This window comes from Staurois parvus, unplaced genomic scaffold, assembly GCF_062004578.1.
Source record: "Staurois parvus isolate SC_StPar_1 unplaced genomic scaffold, SC_StPar_1.0 ptg000709l, whole genome shotgun sequence".
NCBI classification, from domain to species: Eukaryota; Metazoa; Chordata; class Amphibia; order Anura; family Ranidae; genus Staurois; species Staurois parvus.
Window position 1 is genome coordinate 477726 of NW_028318505.1, and position 23222 is coordinate 500947.

General features: G+C 44.6%; 1 long non-coding RNA gene across 1 annotated transcript in view; it reads right to left on the reverse strand.

Annotated features, from left to right (window-relative positions):
- The window catches only part of LOC149445783 (uncharacterized), a 500460-nt gene that overhangs the window by 158216 nt on the left and 319022 nt on the right, over positions 1–23222 (reverse strand). Inside the window, exon 2 of the long non-coding RNA XR_016306320.1 lies at positions 4035–4162. This is a non-coding gene — a long non-coding RNA (uncharacterized LOC149445783). The remainder of the gene's footprint in view (positions 1–4034; positions 4163–23222) is intronic.

Consider the following 23222-nt stretch of genomic DNA (forward strand, 5'->3'; position numbering starts at 1 on the left):
CACTGATTGCTTTTACACCCATAAAGGCTGTAAAAGCAATATTTCTCCTTCTCTCTGGCTGCATTCCTGCAGCCATTGAGAAATACTATGTTGCTGTGATTGGTCACAGCTTGTCACATGGTACAAGGCTGTTGTGAATAGCCTTGTACCATGTGATCTCTGTGATCATTCACAGATTTCACACGTAGTAAGCAATGATGTCAGGAAGTGACATCTTGCTTACTACTCTTCATGTGGTCACTGATTGGCCAATCAGTGATCACATGATTCAGACCTCACATAGAGGTCGTAAAGCGATCGGTGTTCCTCTGTGTCCTCCGGACTTAGTTGGCACCGGATCGCAGTGCTGTGCGCTCCCAGGGAGCACACACAGGCAGGGAATGCAGGAGGAAACGACCTTAAGGCCGCCATACCAGAAAAGCAGCAGCCCAAACCCCAAGAGGGTTTACTGCCAGTATCCACCACTGGGCACAGCTAACTGGAGGGACAACTCCCAACCCACCCACACAACCACCCACCGGCGGACTGACCATTTGGAAACTCGAGCACTGCCCGAGGGCCCAGGGTCAGTAGGGGGCCCCATGAGATGCCCCTGGTACCTTTTTCATAGGCTTTTTTGAGTTTGGGCAAGGACACAGGGGCCCCATGATCCCCTATTGCCTGGGGGCCCCATGATTGGCAGTCCGCCCCTGCACCCACCTATGACCAGTGACTGATCCAGTCAGTCCAGCACAGTCTTCAGCACAAACAAGACTTGTAATTTTTGCCAAGACTGAGAAGCATTGCTGTTGCAGCATATGTAATGCTCTGAGCGGCTGCAAATTCTTTAGGTTGGCAGTTGGAGAGAGGCAGCAAAACCGCGGATCAACCACCTAATTTACCTGCCCTCTGGTCGCCTATGGGAACAAGCCCTAAGCGTCATTAATTTAGGATTTACTTCTACTTTAAATCACTATTGGTTATAATATTAAGAATTATTAAAATGATAAAAATATTAAAAACTAATAAAAACCATAATAACAAACAGTAATAATAATACAAGTGATAAAAATACAGGTAATAATAAGTATTATTATACTCATAAAAATGTTAAAATAATATTATTATTATTATTATTAATTGTAAGCTCCCAGGATCAGGCCCTCCTATCCCTCTTGTATTGACCTGTATTGTTGCTGTATTGTCTCCCATTATATTGTAAAGCGCTGAGCAAACTGTTGGCGCCCTATAAATCCTGTATTATAATAATAACAATAATAATATATAAATCCTGTATAATAATAATATATAAATCCTGTATTATAATAATAACAATAATAATATATAAATCCTGTATAATAATAATATATAAATCCTGTATTATAATAATAACAATAATAATATATAAATCCTGTATAATAATAATAATATATAAATCCTGAATAATAATATTAATAAACATAATGATAATAGGTTTATTAATATTATTATTATTATCATTAGTAATAATATAATTAGCAAAATAAAAACAACTTTAAAAACAGTAATATCAATAGTAGTACAAAAATGTATTGTAATAATATTAATAAAAATATTAACAAAAATAATAGTAATAACAATTATTATAATAAAAAATAAAGTAATAATAATAGTTATTATTATTATTTGCATATTATAATAATAACATTAATAACAATATCAAACGTAATACAAGTAACAACAAAAAGTATTATTAATAATAATACTAACACTACTACTAATAATAATATAATTAATATTAACAACAATAATAAAGATAATATCAACAATAATAATATTAAGAAATAATAATGCGGCAGAGAAGCTGGCCATGGCAGCTCATTATGAGCCCATCTCATGGGTTGCTCAGTACGTCCACAAACAATTTTGGATAAAACGCTGCCAGGGTACAAACATCGGCTGAATAATGAATAATTTCTTTCTCTCTCCAAGAGGATTTTTCTTAATTCTCCCAGTTTAATTAAAAAAATCGCATTGTTTCTGAGTTGTAATTTCTGTGTTTTTTAACCTGCAGGTGTTTAGAGTTGTAATTAAAAACGCTAAGACGTTGCGATATTAGTCTGGCTCGTGCGTTCGGCGGCAGACAAGGTGTAAATGATAATTAGACGCGGTCTCCCTTGGTTGGTGGGTCGGTGTGCTCTAGCTGCGTGTGCGGTTTGCGTCTGATGTTCAGTCATTTCAGGATACAACAGGTTGGCTGGGAATGTAACTGTGTATGTATCGCCGGGAATCACGTACAATCCACCGGGGTAGACGCAACTAATCATTTTTTTTTCAAATTAGGAGTCGCGTGGCAGAGATACTTGTGAAGACCGGAGCTAATGAGGAAACACGAGCACAGCGAACATGATGCCACTTTTACCCCCTTCCTGTCCAGGCCAATTTTCAGCTTTCAGCGCTGTCACACTTTGAATGACAATTGCGCGGTCATGCAGTGCTTTAACCACATGCCCTCTAGAAGATTTTACCCCCTTCATGACCAGACCATTTTTTTTTTTTTTTGCTATTCAGCACTACGCGCTACGTAAACTGGCAATTGCGCGGTCATTCAACAGTGCACGCAAATTAAATGTGTAATTTTTTTTTCACACAGAACATACAGAAAAACTGTATATTTTTTGTACTCGTTCAATAGCCCTGAAGAAGGGAGTGTCTTTCATCCTGAAACGCGTTGTTTTTTTTTTTTTTCTTATAAATATTTATTAATTTTTCAGGTCAAATACAAATCACTTTGACATTTCTATTAAAATAATTATCAAAACAGTATCTTCCACCTTACATTATTTATTTATAACTTCACTCTCTTCCCTTCCCCCCCTCCCATACTCCCCCACCTCAATCCCCCTATCCCCTCCCCACCCCCCCCCCCCTCTCCCTCCCACGCTCTACGTTTTCTCTTCTCTCCTTTACTCCATGTATTTCTGTTATTTCTAAATCCAATTGCAGGGATATTACATCTTCATATATTTCACCTTTTCTCTATACTCTTCCCAGCCTTTCCATTTTATATTATACATCTCCAATGCGTTGCTTTGATGTACTTGTCATTATTCTTAATAAATGCCTCTTAACCACTTCCAGTCCGGACACTTTCACCCCCTTCCTGCCCCCCAGGCCAATTTTCAGCTTTCACCGCTATCACACTTTGAATGACAATTGCGCGGTCATGCAACATTGTCCCATATGAATTTTTTAGCATTTTTAAGACAGATAAAACTTTATTTTGTTAGTATTTATTCACCACTGGGATTTTTAAATTTTTTTGCTATATAAATGAAAAAGTCCAAACATTTTGAAAAAAAGTGCTTTTCTTATAAAATTTTGCAAATAAATTATATTTCATCATAAATCCTGGCCAAAATGTATTCAGTTATCTTTTTAGTAGAAAAAAAAAATAACCCAAATTAGTTTATAACCTAAAATTATAATTTTTCAAAAACATGTTTTACATTTTTATTTTTTTATATTATTATTATTATTTTTTTTTTTTAACATACTGTCACCCTAGCAGTACAGTGTCACCATGGGGACACTGTACTACTTGTGGGGGGTGATGAAGATTTTTTTTTTTTTACTGATTGCTTTTACAGTCTTTATGGGTGTAAAAGCAATCACTTTTCCTTCTTTCTGGCTGCATTCTTGCAGCCATTGAGAAATACTGTGTGAGCTGTGATTGGTCACAGCTTGTCACATGGTACAAGGCTGTTGTGAATAGCCCTGTACCATGTGATCTCTGTGCTCATTCACAGATTTCACATGTAGTAAGCAATGATGTCAGGAAGTGACATCTTGCTTACTACTAGTCATGTGATCACTGATTGGCCAATCAGTAATCACATGATCGGGGCCTCACACATAGGTCCCGTACAGTGATCGGTGTTCCCCAGGGAGAGCTTACATGCTGTAAATGCGGGCGCCGTTTATGAACGGCAACCCACTCCTGCACGGCTCATGTACATAAGTGGTTAAACAAATGTTTCCAGAACACCTGACCCCATTGGAAGAGTTTCCCTCACCTCTTGTTCTGGTGCTCACTGTAAAGTGTTGGATTTCCATCGCTTTCTGTCTCTGTGATAACGGTCACCAGATCAAACAGAGAGAGAGGGGGAATCTCTGTAGTGGGGACACAGACAACAATAAAAACCTGAAAAAAAAGAAAGAAAATGGCTATTCTTTATTCATATTTTATATAATATACTTAGATAAATATACTTTCATATGATATACCTTTTATATAATACACTTTTATATGATATTTTTTATACTTTTATATGATCTACTTTAATCAGGGAAGGGCAGAAATGATCTATTAGCTATCAAGAAATATAATACTCTAACGGATATGATACAATAAACAAAACAATAGGTGAGGCTACATTCATACTTGAGGATTGTGTCTTCGGCAGGGCTCTTTTTCTCAAAGAATAGGTGCAGGTACTCCCCAATTCTGGGTCACCCCCTTGTCTCCGCCCCCTACCCACCTCCCAGCACCGCCTTTTTAAAGACTCTAGAATCAAGTATCATTTTGTGGTTCTAAATCAGTGTTTCTCAATCTTTTTTTCATTAAAGGCACCCTTTCAAATTATGGAAAATCTTGAGGCACCCCATTCTAAAAAACTGGGTGTCTCAAGACTGTCCCTAATTTTAAAAGGGAACCCCCATTCTAAAATGTGAAAGTATTTTAATAGTTCTATATAACGCAGCAACATCCACTTGAGGTACCCTTTAAAATGATGGACAGTCTTGAGGCACCCTTTAAAATGATGGAAAGTTCTGAGGCACCCTTTAAAATGATGGACAGTCTTGAGGCACCCTTTCAAATGATGGACAGTCTTGAGGCACCCTTTCAAATGATGGACAGTCCAGAGGCACCCTTTCAAATGATGGACAGTCCAGAGGCACCCTTTCAAATGATGGACAGTCCCGAGGCACCCTTTCAAATGATGGACAGTCCCGAGGCACCCTTTCAAATGATGGACAGTCCCGAGGCACCCTTTCAAATGATGGACAGTCCCGAGGCACCCTTTCAAATGATGGACAGTCCAGAGGCACCCTTTCAAATGATGGACAGTCCAGAGGCACCCTTTCAAATGATGGACAGTCCCGAGGCACCCTTTCAAATGATGGACAGTCCCGAGGCACCCTTTCAAATGATGGACAGTCTTGAGGCACCCTTTCAAATGATGGACAGTCTTGAGGCACCCTTTCAAATGATGGACAGTCTTGAGGCACCCTTTCAAATGATGGACAGTCTTGAGGCACCCTTTCAAATGATGGACAGTCTTGAGGCACCCTTTCAAATTACGGACAGTCTTGAGGCACCCTTTCAAATTACGGACAGTCTTGAGGCACCCTTTCAAATTATGGACAGTCTTGAGGCACCCTTTCAAATTACGGACAGTCTTGAGGCACCCTTTCAAATTACGGACAGTCTTGAGGCACCCTTTCAAATTACGGACAGTCTTGAGGCACCCTTTTAAATTACGGACAGTCTTGAGGCACCCTTTCAAATGATGGAAAAGTTCCGAGGCACCCTTTCAAATGATGGACAGTCTTGAGGCACCCTTTCAAATGATGGACAGTCTTGAGGCACCCTTTCAAATGATGGACAGTCTTGAGGCACCCTTTCAAATGATGGACAGTCTTGAGGCACCCTTTCAAATTACGGACAGTCTTGAGGCACCCTTTCAAATTACGGACAGTCTTGAGGCACCCTTTCAAATTACGGACAGTCTTGAGGCACCCTTTCAAATTACGGACAGTCTTGAGGCACCCTTTCAAATTATGGACAGTCTTGAGGCACCCTTTCAAATTTATGGAAAAGTTCGGAGGCACCCTTTCAAATGATGGACATTCTTGAGGCACCCTTTCAAATGATGGACAGTCTTGAGGCACCCTTTCAAATGATGGACAGTCTTGAGGCACCCTTTCAAATGATGGACAGTCTTGAGGCACCCTTTCAAATTACGGACAGTCTTGAGGCACCCTTTCAAATTACGGACAGTCTTGAGGCACCCTTTCAAATTTATGGAAAAGTTCCGAGGCACCCTTTCAAATGATGGACAGTCTTGAGGCACCCTTTCAAATGATGGACAGTCTTGAGGCACCCTTTCAAATGATGGACAGTCTCGAGGCACCCTTTCAAATGGTGGACAGTTTTGAGGCACCCTTTCAAATGGTGGACAGTCTCGAGGCACCCTTTCAAATGATGGACAGTCTTGAGGCACCCTTTCAAATGATGGACAGTCTTGAGGCACCCTTTCAAATGATGGACAGTCTTGAGGCACCCTTTCAAATGATGGACAGTCTTGAGGCACCCTTTAAAATTATGGCAAGTCCCGAGGCACCCTTTCAAATTATGGACAGTCTTGAGGCACCCTTTAAAATTATGGACAGTCTTGAGGCACCCTTTAAAATTATGGACAGTCTTGAGGCACCCTATTCTACAATGTGAAAAACTATTCTAATCATTTTTATATAACGCAGCAACATCCACACATGCAGGACACCCAACATTAGAGGGGATTTATTCTTCCAAAGCAAATACACTTTTGCACACTGTTACTGACTAGTATTCCTATGTTTCTCTTCTCCCTCAGTTTTTCTCCATCACTGAGCTAATGTGACCCAACACTGATGGAGAGGGGGCAGGGGAGGGTCAAACTAGGATGCTGTGCAGGCAGCTGACATCCTCTTTATCAACTGATGATGTCATTGGTTGTCAGGACACTGACGACTAGAAGGTCGTAATGGTGCACAATGAAAACCTGAGGCTTTGTGTAACTAAAATGCCGGCTTGTTCCACCCACTGGATTGTATGCAAGTTTTGGGCAATTGTTAGACATTTTGCCAGGCACCCCTGAAGAGCCCTCAAGGCACCCCAGGGTGCCTGGTCACCCTGGTTGAGAAAGGCTGTTCTAAATAACATGTATGGAATTTGTTAATGATAACAAGAAAAGCAGTAAAAAAAAGATCACCCACAGCCAGAACCGATAGACCACCCCAGCAACAATAGATCCCTAGCAACAATAGACCCAACCCCCAACAATAGAACATCAGAAACAATAGATCTCCCACCCTAGCAACAATAGATTCCCAACAACAGTAGAACCCCCCCAGCAACAACAGACCTCCCATGCAACAAAATACACCCTCATCAACAATAGATCCACCCCAGCAACAATAACCACTTGCTATCAGCAAAAGACTTCTCAGCAGCCAGCATCAATAGAACCTCCAGCAACAATAGACCCCTCCCTCAACAGTAGATCCCTCACAGCAACATGAAACCCCCATAGCAACAATAGTCCCCCGCCAGCAACAAAAGATTTTACCCAGCCATATTAGACCCCAGCAGCCAGCATCAACAGACCATCCAGTATACCCCAGCACCCCTTGCCATAACATATATTTAGTGCTGGAGGTGCCGGAAATCTGCATGGACGGGCACAATAGTATAACATGGAAATCTGCATGGACGGGCACAATGGTATAACATGGAGATCTGCATGGACGGGCACAATGGTATCACATGGAAATCTGCATGGACGGGCACAATGGTATCACATGGAAATCTGCATGGACGGGCACAATGGTATCACATGGAAATCTGCATGGAAGGGCACAATGATATCACATGGAAATCTGCATGGACGGGCACAATGGTACATCATGGAAATCTGCATGGACGGGCACAATGGTATAATATGGAAATCTGCATGGACGGGCACAATGGTATAACATGGAATTTTGCATGGACGGGCACAATGGTACATCATGGAAATCTGCATGGACGGGTACAATGGTATAACATGGAAATCTGCATGGACGGGCACAGTGGTATAACATGGAAATCTGCATGGACGGGCACAATGGTACATCATGGAAATCTGCATGGACGGGCACAATGGTATAACATGGAAATCTGCATGGACGGGCACAATGGTACGTCATGGAAATCTGCATGGATGGGCACAGTGGTACAACATGGAAATCTGCATGGACGGGCACAATGGTACATCATGGAAATCTGCATGGACGGGCACAATGGTACATCATGGAAATCTGCATGGACGGGCACAATGGTATAACATGGAAATCTGCATGGACGGGCACAGTGGTATAACATGGAAATCTGCATGGACGGGCACAATGGTGCATCATGGAAATCTGCATGGACGGGCACAATGGTACATCATGGAAATCTGCATGGACGGGCACAGTGGTACAACATGGAAATCTGCATGGACGGGCACAATGGTACATCATGGAAATCTGCATGGACGGGCACAGTGGTACAACATGGAAATCTGCATGGACGGGCACAATGGTATAACATGGAAATCTGCATGGATGGGCACAATGGTATAACATGGAAATCTGCATGGACGGGCACAATGGTATAACATGGAAATCTGCATGGACGGGCACAGTGGTATAACATGGAAATCTGCATGGACGGGCACAATGGTATAACATGGAAATCTGCATGGACGGGCACAGTGGTATAACATGGAAATCTGCATGGACGGGCACAGTGGTATAACATGGAAATCTGCATGGACGGGCACAACATGAAAATCTGCATGGACGGGCACAATGGTATAACATGGAAATCTGCATGGACGGGTACAACATGGAAATCTGCATGGACGGGCACAGTGGTATAACATGGAAATCTGCATGGACGGGCACAACATGGAAATCTGCATGGACGGGCACAGTGGTATAACATGGAAATCTGCATGGACGGGCACAACATGGAAATCTGCATGGACGGGCACAATGGTATAACAGGGAAATCTACGTGTTGAGCGTTGAAGCGCTCATAACGCCCGAGTGTAAATGGAGATTAAATTATACATCTAAAAGTCATTACTTTTTTTAACTTTCTTTTTAAGTTTTTTACATTTTGCACGTATACTACAAATAATTTATTGCATCTGAACAAAAAAAGTAATTTTTGTCCCCAAAAAAGAAAAAAAAAATTGCCCTTTTTTTTCTTTTTTCTTTTTTTTGCTGAACATACCCCGTCCATTTTTAAATTGTCGTAAAAAATTCAGGAAATCCCCCCCCCCCCCCTTCCTCCATGCATCCCATAGCACACAGTCTCATTTATTGTGCAAAGGAGCCCCATCCCGCATTCTGCCTAAAAAAGGTTAAAATGCAATTATCCGAAACTGAGCATTGGACACGGGAATATTAACCTTTGTGCCTCATAGACTCATTGTCATTTTTATTCCCTTTTTTTCCTTTTTTTTTTTTGGCCGTCTTTTCATCTTTGGGACCGGAGTCCCTGTTGCTAGGCAACTGGTGCTGAGGGTGCGCAGACAGGCTGGTCTCGCAGTGCTGGTCCAGGCGCACCGTCTCTGCTTCCCGATTGCTGGCAGTGCAGGGTGGGGGGGGAAAAAAAAAGCATTTATCAAAGTGGGACTCGGTAATGGACACTCAGTACACGGGAAATTGAGATGACCCAAAGGCCAAAGCTGTTAGAGAGACTGGTGGAGAGGCTAAAGGGTCACAATACCCTTTTCCCACCCACTTAGTGGCCAGTGAAAGATAGAACAGAAGTGTCACTGTTTTCACTCCGGCATCCCCTGGCCCTGCACCTGACATAAATGTTTGCTTGACATTAATAATAACACCCGAATATTTCACCGTGCGGACCAGGCGGCGGCCTTAAAATCTCCGCCAAAGGTTGCCGCGAGACCTCCCCTTTTCATTTTAAGTGATTTATATCATCCCACCGGCTCCGCGGATACGATTCTTCTTTGTTATTGTCTGCGTTTAGGAAAAAAACAAGAGCAGTGCGGTTATTGGAGCGCATGGCGTTCATTCTGGGGGTTTTACCGATTAAATTTATTGACTATCAATTTTTTTTTTCCGATAAAGTTTATTAAGCAAATCAAACTAAATACGTATATGTGATCCATAGTCAGGATGTTCAAGAAAATGAATTATTCTAACTACAGGTATTTATATAGCAATGACAACTGACGAAGCACTTTACTTACTGGACGATCGTATCAGTCTCTGCCATCGAGGAGAGTACAAGGGCCCTATCTCACCTGCATGTCTACACATACTAGGGCCAACGTAGACAGGAGCCAATAAGTCCTCATGCACACGGGACGTTTTTACAGCGGCTGTTTTTGGCTTTTTTTTTTTTTTCTACAGCCAGTAAACTCCCCCAGCATGTTATCCTATGTGTCCATCCCCGGCATGTTATCCTATGTGTCCATCCCCGGCATGTTATCCTATGTGTCCATCCCCGGCATGTTATCCTATGTGTCCATCCCCGGCATGTTATCCTGTGTGTCCATCCCCGGCATGTTATCCTATGTGTCCATCCCCGGCATGTTATCCTATGTGTCCATCCCCGGCATGTTATCCTATGTGTCCATCCCCGGCATGTTATCCTGTGTGTCCATCCCCGGCATGTTATCCTATGTGTCCATCCCCGGCATGTTATCCTACGTGTCCATCCCCGGCATGTTATCCTGTGTGTCCATCCCCAGCATGTTATCCTACGTGTCCATCCCCGGCATGTTATCCTGTGTGTCCATCCCCGGCATGTTATCCTGTGTGTCCATCCCCGGCATGTTATCCTATGTGTCCATCCCCGGCGTGTTATCCTGTGTGTCCATCCCCGGCATGTTATCCTGCGTGTCCATCCCCGGCATGTTATCCTGCGTGTCCATCCCTGGCATGTTATCCTTTGTGTCCATCCCCGGCATTTTATCCTATGTGTCCATCCCCGGCATGTTATCCTGTGTGTCCATCCCTGGCATGTTATCCTTTGTGTCCATCCCCGGCGTGTTATCCTATGTGTCCATCCCCGGCATGTTATCTTATGTGTCCATCTCTGGTGTATTATCCTACGTGTCCATCCCCGGCATGTTATCCTACGTGTCCATCCCCGGCATGTTATCCTGCGTGTCCAACCCCGGCATGTTATCCTACGTGTCCATCCCCGGCATGTTATCCTACGTGTCCATCCCCGGCATGTTATCCTGCGTGTCCATCCCCGGCATGTTATCCTGCGTGTCCATCCCCGGCATGTTATCCTTTGTGTCCATCCCCGGCATGTTATCCTACGTGTCCATCCCCGGCATGTTATCCTGTGTGTCCATCCCCGGCATGTTATCCTATGTGTCCATCCCCGGCATGTTATCCTGCGTGTCCATCCCCGGCATGTTATCCTGCGTGTCCATCCCCGGCATGTTATCCTACGTGTCCATCCCCGGCATGTTATCCTACGTGTCCATCCCCGGCATGTTATCCTACGTGTCCATACCCGGCGTGTTATCCTACGTGTCCATCCCCGGCGTGTTATCCTGCGTGTCCATCCCCGGCATGTTATCCTGCGTGTCCATCCCCGGCATGTTATCCTGCGTGTCCATCCCCGGCATGTTATCCTACGTGTCCATCCCCGGCATGTTATCCTACGTGTCCATCCCCGGCATGTTATCCTGCGTGTCCATCCCCGGCATGTTATCCTTTGTGTCCATCCCCGGCATGTTATCCTACGTATCCATCCCCGGCATGTTATCCTATGTGTCCATCCCCGGCGTGTTATCCTACGTGTCCATCCCCGGCATGTTATCCTGCGTGTTCATCCCCGGCATGTTATCCTTTGTGTCCATCCCCAGCATGTTATCCTATGTGTCCATCCCCGGCATGTTATCCTGTGTGTCCATCCCCGGCATGTTATCCTGTGTGTCCATCCCCGGCATGTTATCCTATGTGTCCATCCCCGGCATGTTCTCCTATGTGTCCATCCCCGGCATGTTATCCTATGTGTCCATCCCCGGCATGTTATCCTATGTGTCCATCCCCGGCATGTTATCCTATGTGTCCATCCCCGGCATGTTATCCTATGTGTCCATCCCCAGCATGTTATCCTATGTGTCCATCCCCGGCGTGTTATCCTATGTGTCCATCTCCGGCATGTTATCCTATGTGTCCATCCCCAGCATGTTATCCTATGTGTCCATCCCCGGCATGTTCTCCTATGTGTCCATCCCCAGCATGTTATCCTTTGTGTCCATCCCCGGCATGTTATTCTACGTGTCCATCCCCGGCATGTTATCCTACGTGTCCATCCCCGGCATGTTATCCTACGTGTCCATCCCCGGCATGTTATCCTGCGTGTCCATCCCCGGCATGTTATCCTGCGTGTCCATCCCCGGCATGTTATCCTATGTGTCCATCCCCGGCATGTTATTCTACGTGTCCATCCCCGGCATGTTATCCTACGTGTCCATCCCCGGCATGTTATCCTACGTGTCCATCCCCGGCATGTTATCCTGCGTGTCCATCCCCGGCATGTTATCCTGCGTGTCCATCCCCGGCATGTTATCCTTTGTGTCCATCCCCGGCATGTTATCCTACGTGTCCATCCCCGGCATGTTATCCTACGTGTCCATCCCCGGCATGTTATCCTATGTGTCCATACCCGGTGTGTTATCCTATGTGTCCATCCCCGGCGTGTTATCCTATGTGTCCATCCCCGGCGTGTTATCCCATGTGTCCATGTACACATAGACTGGAATCAACGTTTTTTTGGGTATCTACAGGAGTTTTATTTTAGCTGTAAAAACACTCACGCTGAAAAATGCGGCAAAACGTGGTATAACCCAAAAAAAATTGTTTGTTAAAAAAAAGCAAATGCGGAAAAACGTGGGAAGACGCTAAACGCTAATGCAAAAACGCTAAAAACAACTGAAAAACTCAAGTTTTTTTTACGTGACTTTACATAGCTAACGTTACCAGAGTTATCAAAACGTTCCGTGTGCATGAGGACTTAATCTACCAGTATGTCTTTGGAGTGTGGGAGTCAACCGGTGTACCCCACCCACACACACAATCACTGGGAGAACATGTAAACTCCATGCAGATAGTGTTCAGGCTGACATGCAAGTCAAAGACCCCAGTGCTGCAAGGCAGAGGTGCTAACCACTTTTTTTTTTTTTTTTGCGGGTTTTTATGCATTGTAAGGTCTCATAAATGCAGGCGCTTTTGCCCATGGAGCAAAAAAAGGGGGGTGGGTTCAGTGAGGCACGTTCTGGTTCGGGAGGCTTGGGTGGCACAAACTGCCAACTGCCAACAGCCAGCCAATGATAGGCTGCAATACACAGCGGATGCATGCATTTGTACATTGCTCCAAGTGGCTAAGGACCATATGCACGCAGGGATGTATGGCCGAAACTCGTGCCCTGAATATGAGTTCCTATTTATAGCGTGTTGATGTTATTGCCTTGTAAAGCCTCATGGGTGGTTTTGCCCATACAGCATGTTCAGTGGAAGGAATGCACCTTACATTGGTGGTCAGTGGGAAGAATGTCCCTTACATTGGTGGTCAATGGGAAGAATGCTCCTTACATTGGTGGTCAGTGGGAGGAATGTTCCTTACATTGGTGGTCAGTGGGAAGAATGTTCCATACATTGGTGGTGAGTGGGAAGAATGTCCCTTACATTGGTGATCAGTGGAAAGAATGCTCCTTACATTGGTGATCAGTGGGAAGAATGCTCCTTACATTGGTGGTTAGTGGGAGGAATGCTCCTTACATTGGTGGTCAGTGGGAGGAATGCTCCTTACATTGGTGGTCAGTGGGAGGAATGCTCCTTACATTGGTGGTCAGTGGAAAGAATGCCTCTTCCATTGGTGGTCAATGGGAAGAATGCTTCTTACATTGGTCATTAGTGGGAGAAGGAAGAGGACACACTGAAAGAGCTCTCCCTGAGAACCAGCGTTTTCCAAGCCTGGGCCTTGCCTGCTAGCTTGGACCAGGAACCATGCCTGATCCAGGGGGAGGCCCTGGGAAGGATCCCCCTGACGACACAGGGCCTAGTGAGGAGGAGGTGGAGGACCTGACTGTGGGTCCAGGCGCTGGAGAGGATGTGGATGTCTACAGACAGAAGATTATTGATCGATTCTTGGCTGTTGGAAGAGCTGAGGAAAAACTTAAAGTTTTGAAGGCTGACCATAAATCATTCAGAGCCAAATACTGCCAGGCCTGGAGTAAGAACAGATTGGCCATGAATTACAGTAAATGGAGGAGAAGGTGAAGAAACAATCTTTACTACTGGAAAAGCTGAAAGCAAGAAATGGAGCATTTAAAGAGATGTTGACAATGAGAGATTTGTCAGCCAGACATCAGCGATTTCTGGGGATCAGCAGGCTCATTTATTGGATGACCCAGCTCCATCTTCCTCAGCGTCTTTCCCCCCATATCAGGCTGCAGAGTTGCCAGTGGCAACCAGCCAGTGGGTTGAGAGTGAACATGGCACCCTAACCTTCATCCAGCAGATGGAGTCACCCCTGAGGGCAGACAGATTTGCCTTTTCTGATGACCCTTCAGAAGTTCCTGAGGATGGACAGAGGAGGTACAGACTGTACTGTTGGAGGAGGTACAGCCAGTACTGTTGGATAAATCCCAGTACTCCAACATGTCTGCCCCGCCGGCTGGGGTGTGTACTGCTGATGAGAAGGGGCACTGCAAGCAACCTGCTATGGAAGTTTCTGCTGTGGAGGAATCCTCTGCCAACTTGGATAGTTATACCCTGACAAAGAAGTCTCCAGACCATCTGAGGAATGTGGATGGACTTGCAGCAAACACCCCAGAGATGGATGTTACCGTGGCTGTTCCTGCTGAGACCAGTAGTCCCTCTACAGGCAAGATGTCTGCCACCTGCAGAATCTGCTTCACCTGAACTCCCATGTGTTCCAGAGCTGATTGATGCTGGCGGGGGAGGGGAGCACCACAGTGCACCATGTGGACAGCAAACACGATTGTCTCCTGTGTCAATGATGTTTAACTTGTTGGTATGTCTGAACAGTATGCACATTCTTGGGCTGAAAGCTCTCACCTGGAGGAGATGACAGCTGGAGTTGAAGTTTCTATGGTTGCAGCAGTGTGTATGGACATTGCTGTGAAGATTATGAATGGTGAGACTGGTAAAGCAATGGATGTGGTGGTGGTGGGCGGTGCTGAGGGGGTTAATGTTGCTGGCAAGAGTAAAAATGAAATTTTTCCCCCTGTTCAGCAGAGAGGATTCACCATCCAATCTCAAATCTGTAAAATCGGTATCTGCTAGAGTTGTATCAGATGCATCCAAACACACAAATATTTCTACTGCTGGGTGGAATGTGGGGATCTATGCTTCTGTTTTGGGGAGTCGCACCAAGTGGAGTGGAGGGAATGTTGGAAATCCTAATGGTCACAATTTGAGGAGGTTTGGTGGTGGGATGGTTGGTGGGTTCAGGAGGAGGAATGTTGTACAGTTGAGGTGGGAGGGAGAGGGAACCCCACCAGTAAGGGGGAGGATGGCTGAGCTGATTTTAGAGATGGGGTTTAAAGCCTGTGATGTTTTTGCTTTGATCTGCCCAGTTGGCAGTTATGAATATGATTTATCATTTGTGAAACCTGAAGGTCCGTATCTTTTTTGGGAGAGATATAGGAGGTGCAGGGGCCTTCAGCAGTGGAGGGGTTTGGTGACAAAGGTGGTTTCAAGGCAGCCTTTGATAAAATCGGCGACGATCCTGGACCGTAACAAATTCATACCAGAGGCTGATTTGGAAGTGTGGATACGCCAATAAGGCGAGGTCCTCACCCCACTGCAGAAGGTCCTTCATGAGCATGGGATATGGACAGGGGCCTGGACAGTGTCGCTACAATTGAGGATGCTGGGCAATGTGGCTCAGCACCTGCCCTACTCGGCTTTTCTGGGGAGGGATAGGCTGACCATTTTTTATCAGGGTCAGCCTAAGGTTTGTAATAAATGTGGAAAGAAAGGCCACTTTGCATCGTCCTGCACCATCAAGAAGTGCTCACTGTGCCAGGATTTAGGCCATTTGGCCAAAGAATGCACCCAGATTCGGTGTAATTTGTGCCAGCAGCTGGGTCATCCATATAGTCTGTGCCCAGAGGCTCTACATAACCTGCCGGGATTGGAGGCTGAGCAGCAGAGGCTGGATAAAGAAGATGAAGTAGCTGATGCTAGGGAGGAAACTGTTGTTGCCCCTCTTGTGTCTGTTCTGTTTGTTGTGTCAGATTCTCTTTCCCGTAGTAATGTTATCCCTGAGTCTTTCCCTCCTGTTCCTAATCCTACTGTATGTAGATCTTCCAGACTAGCGGAAGCTACTGGGGGAGGCGGGTTTAGCGGATCTTCCCTCTCTGCCTACTCCACCTCCAGTACCTGGCCCCCCATGGTGCAAACGTGGTCAGGAGAGTATGGGGGTGTAGCTGATGGGGCTGAGGGAGGGGTGTCCATGTTCCATGTCTTACCTCCTGCTGAAGGGGATTCACCTGATGAGGGGTAGGAGAGGGTTAAGGGGAAGAAAAAGAAGAGGATGAGAACAGCTGTCCTCTTTTTCTCAGAATTAGACCCAGGAGGGGTCCCTCTTGGCAACACCTTTTCAATTTTGTCAGGTGATGAGATGGAGAGTCTGATTTATCAATTTCTCTATCATCTATGGATGAGGGGGAGTCACATAGTCTGAAGAGAACTGTTAATGAGAGTGTGGTAGAGGTTAAGAAATGACTACCCCAATCATCCTGATGGCAGTTCCCACTCCATTAAAAGTGGTGACCATTAATGTCGCCAGCATTAAATCTGCAAGAGCTCATGATATGGCCTTATTTTTGCTTAGTGAGTTTGATGCTGAGATTTTATTTTTGCAAGAGACCTGGCTCAATACATTGGCTGATGTCTATCTAGCAAAAAGGGAGTGGAGATGTGGTCCCTCCTTTTGGTCTCTTGCAGCTGAACCTTGCAGCGGAGTTGCAGTGCTTTTTAAAACTGATATCGTAACGTGCCGGGAGGAAGTTGAGGTAGAAATGGGGAGATGCATGGTCTTAGAAGTCTCTGTTAGGGAGCAGGATCTGCACCTGATCAATATCTATGGACCCCAGTCAAAATGGGACAGGAAATGCCTCCTCACAAAGATCAAACCCTTCCTTTTATGTCCCAGCAAGTTGTCTTTGGAGGTGACTTTAACACCATAATTAGGCCTAAAGACAGGAGAAGCTCCATAGACAGGTTGGGTGATGAAAGGGTTTTTCTCAGAGATATGGTTAGACAAGTAGGCCTGGTAGATGTGCACATTAAGCACTGCCCTGGCAGCATGGGTTTTACATTTCAGAGAGGAAATGGTCAGAGACTTTTTTATAAAGGAGAACTCTACTTTCTTGACTCCAGAGTTGAGGGTGGTGGAGTTCTCTGACCATTGTATGCTGTCTGTGACTCTGAATGCTTTCGGACACTCCACCCAGGGGAAGGGGTGTCTGGAAACTGAATTTGTCTCTCCTGGAAGATGTAGAGCTAAGACAATCCACTGAGGACTTTTTTCAGGCACAGGTTTCTATTCTGGACTTTTACAGCAGTAAGTCAGAGTGGTGGGAGCTTGTGAAACATAGGGCCACAAGTAAGAAGCGGCTTGGTATGTATATTGCCTACCAGCATTTGCGGAGGAAGCTTGATCGTCTTGTCTCGTATGGAGGAGAACCAGGGGAGATCTCTGAAGTGAAGCTTCTTCTTAGGAAGTGTCAATATGACCAGCATGCCTCCTTGGTTCTGGAGAGGGATTATGGGAAATATCACTCGCCAGAACTGTAAGCAAGGCATAACAGTTAAGACAGTCACTGGTCTGAAAGACAGTACGGGTTCCTTGATAAAGTCCAGATCAGGGATCTTGGAGATTCTTGGGTCATATTATGCAGACCTCCTGGGAAGAAAGGGCTTTAGCCAGGACAAGATGGAAAGCTTTCTGGATTCTACTCCAGGACTGCGAAATGGTACATTGCTTTTGATGAATTTCACAAAACCAATTTCAGCGAATGAGGTAGTTCGTGTTATAGACAAGTTGGCTACCAAATAATCGCCTGGGCCAGATGGATTGAGAGCTGAATTTTACAAGCGTTTTTAAGTCAAGTCTGGTTCCCTTTTTAGCAGAGGTTTTTAAAAGCTGTCTAGAAGAGGGTTCGCTCCCTCACTCCATGAGGCAATCCACTGTGATTCTTCTGTCAAAAGGTAAAGACCCCTCAATGATTGAGAACTGGCACCACATCAGTCTTTCCAACGTTGATAGAAAGATCTTGGCAAAGATTGTTTTTTGGTGCTTGTCGTCAGTAGCAGGCGATTTGTTGTCCAGCCATCAGCACTGTTCGGTCCAAGGTAGAAGTACCTTTTCAGCAGTTTTGGCTATCCGGGAGGCTTTGGAACGATGCAGGGCTGCTGGATGGAGAAAGTACTTGCTGGCATTGGATCAGGAAAAAGCTTTTGATCGAGTGAATCATGAATATCTGTGGTTGCTACTTGGTAGATATGGCCTGTAGGGGAGGTTTATAGATTGGCTGAAGACATTATATAGAGGGGTTGAGAGCTGCCCACTTGTTAATGGTTGGGTTGGACTGCCTTTTGAGGTTGGCTCTGGTGTGCGCCAGGGATGTCCTTTTGAGCCCCCTTCTATATGCTTTCTCAATCGACCACTTTGTAAGAAGGCTAGAGGGTGCCTCTGGGCTTTGCTGGGGAGCTGGCTTTGAAGGTCATGGCCTATGCTGTTTTTGTGTCAGTTATTGTTTCTGGGACTGAGGAGGCGCAGGAGGTGGTTTCTGTGAGAGAGCAGTACACGGAGGCTTCTGGCTCTAAGGTCAACCATAAAAAGACTGAAGTTTTCTGGATGGGTGAGGAGGGTGAAAGCGTCGAACTTCCGGATGCCTTCCCGGAGCCCCAGCAGGAAATTAAAGTGTTGGCCATCAAATTTGGTTCTGGTGACTATGGTCATCGAAATTGGGAAAGCAGGTTGGTAGATGCCAATGCCAAAGTAGCAAATTGGAAGAGATGGAGGCTCTCCTTGAGGGAGAGGGTTGATTTGATCAAAACTTACCTGATCCCGATCTTTTTATATGTCAGCTTTGTCTGTATCTTGCCGGTATCTCTCTAATGGTCTACAGCTGTTTTTTCCAACTGTTATGGGGAAATAGGCTGAACCTGATCAAACGCAATGTAATTTACCTGTCCAGGCAGGAGGGTGGCGTAGAAATGATTAACCTGATAGTTTTCTTTTCTTTGCTCTTTTTAAAGTACAATCTTGGTAATATGTTAGCAGAGACCCCGCCGGGATGGGTGGGTATTTTTCAATCTTGGTTTAAGCATTTTCTGCATTTCTGGGAAGATGGTGGGTCAGTAAAAAGTCTGAGAGTCCGACATGGCAAGCTCCTTGCTTATGTTACCCCATGTCTGAAAATACTTAGGCAGTGGCAGGTGACAGTGGTGGATATCCGGTCCCTTCCCTGGAAGCTTCTGGAGGAGAGGATTTTGGCTTCTGGTTTCAGTGTGTCACTGACCTTTGAAGATTGCCCAGGCTCTGTGATGAGGGAGTGGTTGCATTTAATTAATTTGGAGAGAATCCCTTTGAAGTTTAGGGATCAAGCCTGGCTTGCTTTCCATGGAAAGCTTTATGTGAGAGGGAATCTGAAGCATCGCCCTGTGGATGATCAGGATTGTCCTAGAGCGGAGTGTGTTGGTAAAGTAGAGTCTATGGACCACTTTCTGCTCCAGTGTCCCTTTAACATAGAACTGTATAAAACAGTGGGGAAGGTTCTGGGCATCCCCTTTCTCTATAGCATGAATTATGCAGAGTGGGTGTACGGGGCATTCCTAGCTCACTGGGACTTTGATTTGGACACACTTTTTCTAGTTAGTATAGTTGTTCGTTACTTCACATGGAATGCACGGTGTCAGATTACCCTGCGGAAGAAAGTCCTCCCTTTTGAGGTGGTGGTGCACGATATTCTGGGTGAGGTTGGGAAGATTCGGGGTCTTGAAAAGGGCAGGGAGCCTCGGGCGGTCTGGATAAGGGCATAGAGGAACTTCAGACCTGCCTTTTGGTGAACTGTCCATCTCTGGGTGAGGGGCTCTTTTCTTATACTGTTCTTTTCACTCCCTTAGTTTTTGTTCATTTAGATCTTCTTTTTGAAAAAGGGCTGCATGTATAATGGGTGCGGAATTGTTTCTTGACCTCGCAGGTTTGATGTCTGGTGTAGTAATGTGAGTCTTAGTAAGATTTATTTCCCCCAGTAATGACATGTTCATTTCTGAAAGGTTTGCTACATTTATTTTCGTTTTTGTGTAAATATGTATAATTTATTTTTTTGTATATTCTGTATATGTTTTTGTGGTTATTGATTGCAAGACTTGGGAAGTTGGGAAGAATGCTTCTTACATTGGTAGCCCGTGGGAAGAATGCTTCTTACATTGGTGAGCAGTGGGAAGAATGCTTCTTACATTGGTGAGCAGTGGGAACAATGCTTCTTACATTGGTGGTCATTGGGAAGAACATTTAATGCATTGGTGATCAGTAAGAAGAATGCCTCTAACATTGTAGGTTAGTGAGAAGAATGCCCCTTACATTGGGGATCAGTGGGAAGCATGCCCCTTACATTGGTGATCAGCGGGAAGAATGTTCCTTACATTGGTGGTCAGTGGAAAAAGTGCTCCTTTCATGGTCAGTGGGAAGAAACTCCTTACATGGAGGTCATTGGTGCTCCTTACATTGGTGGTCAGTGAGAAGAATGTCCCTTACATTGGTGATCAGTGGGAAGAATGCTCCTGGAGATACAGCAGGAAGAAAAATGTTACCTCTGTTACTTAGTAGGGTATCCCAATTAGAAGACCCGTCTGTATATTCCTGTTCTACTGACAGCTGTAAAGATCATTGGATGGATTGTTCAGCTCTATGAGGAATGCCCAATTGTACCCAGAACCCCTTGCAGCAGAGGGCAAATTTTTGCATCCCATACCTATCACCAGATTGTTGGATGGATTGCTATCCAACTATTTGTTTAGATCTACACTGGATGCTCACAAACCTTTGCAGCAAAGGGCAGATTCTTCAGTCCCCACCACCCAATAATGTACAGTATCTAAGTAATCTGCTAGGTAATTTTAGCTTTTTGGGAAAACACACTGTTTGAGCAATGAAAGAAGGTAAACTAACTTCATCTCACAAATAACTATTCCAAAGGAAAGCCATCAAATACAAGTGAACTTTCAAACTGATCATTTCCAAATCTCTGTCTTCACAGGTGAGCTTTCCCTTCACTTCCTGTCCTGGAGATACAACAAGAAGAGAGACAAAATCTCTGTCTCTGGATCAGGTGTCCTCATTGAAAGATCCTCCCCATGCTCCTGTTCTGGTGTCCTAAAGATCATTGGATGAATTGCCAGAAAACAATGTGTTTAGGTCCACACGGCATGGCCCTAACCCCTTGCAGCAGGAATTTTTATATTGTTTTGGCAATGAAAAAAGGCAAACTAACTTCTCCTCATCCATATTTATTCCCAATAAAGTCATCAAAAGCAAGTGTGAACTCTCAAACTGATCAGACCCAAAATACCTGGAGATAGAGCAGGAAGAGAGAAAAAAAACTGTCAACGGATTAGGTGTCCCCACCGATTCTTCCCTACACTCCTGTTCTGGTGACATAAAGATCTTTGGATGGATTGCCAGCCAATAATTTGTTCAGCTCTGCACGGTAGTAATAAATGCACATAATCCTTTGCAGCAGAGGGCAGATTTTTCAGCCCCCACCATTCAACAATGTACGTTATTTAAGTCATCTGCTCAGTTGTTTTAGCCTTTTTGAAAACACGATATATGAGCACTGAAAGAAAGCAAACTAATACCATCTCATGAATAGTTATTCCCAAGAAGATATCAAATGCGAGTTTGAACTTTCAGATTGATTAGGTCCAAAACTTTGTCTCCACAAGAGAACTTTCCCTTCACTCCCTGTCCTGGAGCTACAAAAGGAAGAGAGACTAAATCTTTGTCACTGGCTCAGGTATCTCCATTGGAAGTACCACATCTGAATCAATAAATGTATTCATTGCAGAAGATTGAGCTGTCGGCTTCTTTTTACCTACATGTTTGCTCGGGTGCAAGGAGGACACTACAAGCCAGTACACTGCCTGCTCACCACTTCGGGGAACTGCAGCAGGTGTTTTCTACTGTATTTTGTTTCTCCATTGGAAGATGCCCCCTTATACGCCTGGTGAAAATCGTAAAGATCATTGAATGGCTTGGCCACCAACAATTTGCTCAGTTCTGCAGGATGCTCATAACCCTTTATAGCAGAGGACATATACTGACCAGCCACTTTATTAGATACACCTTGCTAGTACCAAGAAAATATCCCCCACACCATGACACCACCACCACCACCACCAGCCTAAACCCTTAATACAAGGCAGGATGGATCCATGCTTTCATGTTGTTTATGGGAAATTCTGACCCTACCATCTGAATGTCACAGCAACCAGTCTGCCCATTCTCCTCTGACTTCTGACATCAACAAGGCATTTTCATCCACACAACTGTTGCTCACTGGAAATTTTCTCTTTTTCAGGCCATTTTTTTGTAAACCCTAGAGATGGTTGTGTGTGAAAATCCCAGTAGGTCAACAAGCAGTTTTTGAACTACTCAGACCAGCCCGCCTGACACCAACAACCATGCCACGTTCAAAGTCACTTACATTCCCCATTCTGATCCTTGGTTTGAACTACAGCAAGTCGTCTTCACCACGTCTAGATGCCTAAATTCATTGAGTTGCTACCATGCAATTGGTTAATTAGCAATTTGTGTTACCAAGCAATTGACCATTGAGGGTATTTTTTTAGTATCCCCCCCATGACCACTGTCCAGTGATGTGTGTTATTTAAGTCATCTGTTTAGCTTCTTTTTTTAAAAACACCTTGTTTGAGAAATGAAAGAAGGCAAAGTAACTCCATCTCACTCATACGCCAAAGAAAGCCATCAAATGCAAGAGAGAATGCCGAATTTTCAGAGCCAACACCATCGGGTGACTCCTATATTTCTTTTCTGATGTCGTAGATATCATTGAATGGACTGGATTCTTTAGCTGTGCATGAGTTGCCCATAACCCCTTACAGCAGAGGGCAGATTTTTCAGCACCCACCACCCAATAATATGTGTTATTTAAATCATCTGCTTGCTTGTTTTAGCCTTTTTTGGAAAACACATTGTTAGAGCAATGGAAGAAGACAAACTATTCCATCTCAATCACACATATTCCCAAAAAAGCAATCCAATGCGAGTGTCAATTTTCAAATTGATCAGATTCAAAACTCTGTCCTGCAGAGTCCTTCCTTTCATTTCTTGTCCTGAAGATACAGGAAGG